This window comes from Numida meleagris, unplaced genomic scaffold, assembly GCF_002078875.1.
Source record: "Numida meleagris isolate 19003 breed g44 Domestic line unplaced genomic scaffold, NumMel1.0 unplaced_Scaffold505, whole genome shotgun sequence".
Lineage (NCBI taxonomy): Eukaryota > Metazoa > Chordata > Aves > Galliformes > Numididae > Numida > Numida meleagris.
The window spans coordinates 11,867-13,790 of NW_018364721.1; positions in this window are offsets into that span (position 1 = coordinate 11,867).

Consider the following 1,924-nt stretch of genomic DNA (forward strand, 5'->3'; position numbering starts at 1 on the left):
CCATCCAGGCATAAGATTCAGCTCCTTGGGGCCCTTTTGGCAAGAAGGGGCCCAGCTCCTACGTGTGACCTTCTCCCACCTCACACTGCTCTCAGCAAAATTCTGCTGGCCTGTTTTGCCTCCTCCTATTCTGCCACAGGGATGAGAGAATGGGGGCAGAAGTTATGCAGAATCCTTTCCAGATCCCCAAAGAAAGGCACAACAGCAAGCTCTGAAATTAAGTGGTGGATTTAGTAAGACACAAGAAGAAGAGTTATAGAGGCAGGAAATATATCCTAACTCCCTTCCGGTGCTGGCAACACCACCTATGTTCAGCATAAGACAGAATCAGTGGAATTGACTCAAGTCACACGGTGCAGACCCTTTCCATAGAGAGCTCTATCTTCTCCTTATATGTGATGGAACTTTATTTCTGTCTTTACACCCTCCAGCACACAGAGCACAGCTGGGCATGCTGCACTCAGGCTGATTCCATTACTGCAGTTTCTCGGGGATAAGGGAAGGGCTTCTCAAGCCCTAAATGCAAGGCCCAACAGAGCACACTTGTCTAACCAAGGTCAGTGGTTCCAATGTCTTCTGCAAGGCTCCCACAGCACATCCCCTCTCTTCACAGTCTCTCTGGGTACCCTACGGTACCAGGAGCACACTTAGGTCTTTGCCTTAGACTGATATTTCCCTGGAATCTCTGCTGAATGGGGTTCTCTGCTGAGTGCACCACATGCCATGTTTCTGAACATCATCCCCTCTTGTGTGCACTTGCCTGTAGTGGGTCTGGCAGGGATGCAGTCTGCACTGGCTGAGGGGAATATATTCTCATTGGTCTGTGGGGCAGTAGAAACTACGAGAAGCAAAATGGAAATGGCTGAAATGCTGAATGCTTCCTTTTCCTCAGTTCCCATGGGTAAGGCTTGTCCTCAGGCCTCCCAGGTCCCTGTATCTCTTCACAGAATTTTGGAGAGTGGAAGAGTACTCCCTGTAAGGGACAAATCCTTATGCAAAACTTGTTCCAGCTAAACATGCTAGTGTCCATGAGATGGGTGGGATGCATCCAAGGGCATTTGGTTGGGTGATGCCATTGTGAGGCTGCTCTCTGTCACCCCTCAAGGGTCATGAGAGTTGAAGAATGGCTGTCCTAGCTAGGAAAATAAAAGAACAAAACAGAAGAACAGGGATCACTGTCATCTTCAGCAGGCAGAAGAAAGAGGGTGCAGAGAACCACAGGCCAGCTCTATTCCCTTCGCTCCTTCCTGAAGTAAGAGTTTTGAGAAAAATGTCTTCAGATATTGCTAAATATACAAAGGGAAACACAGTGATTAGCAGCAGCCAGCCTGGTTGTACAGAGGGCAAATCATGCCTGAGCAACCTCCTTGCTTCCTGAGAAAGATTTTGACATGGTGAAAAAATTGAGGACAGTGAGTGTTATGTGCTTAGGTTTTGGCGAGACCTTTTCCACTGCCTGTTGTGTAGTCCCCTCACAACCAAATGGGTGAGCTATGGCATGGGTAAGTGTACAATAATGTAGGTGGAAAACTAGATGATCTGCTGGGTTCTAACTGCTGTGACCAGCTATTCAGAGTACAGCTGGGGACAGGAATCTATAAAGGGGTGTCTCGCTCCAATTTATAGGAGCGGGAGGACGTTCTTTTAATATATGTATACCCGACGTGAGATTAAGACACAACGGGTCAAATGTTAGCCCAGCCAGTTTATTACAAATCCTAGTTGCTTAGGGAGATGGGGAAGGGAAGGTGGGCAATAGAAAAGGGGTAGGAAAGAAATGCAAGGAGTCCTTGTAGAAAGCAAGAGAGAGAGAGTCACCACCGTGGGTCCAGCGCTGTTTGTAGTGCCTCCATTGATCTCAGGAACTCATCCAAGCACTGCGGGGGATGGGAGAAAGCCAGGAAGCTTCACAGCAAGCAGGCCC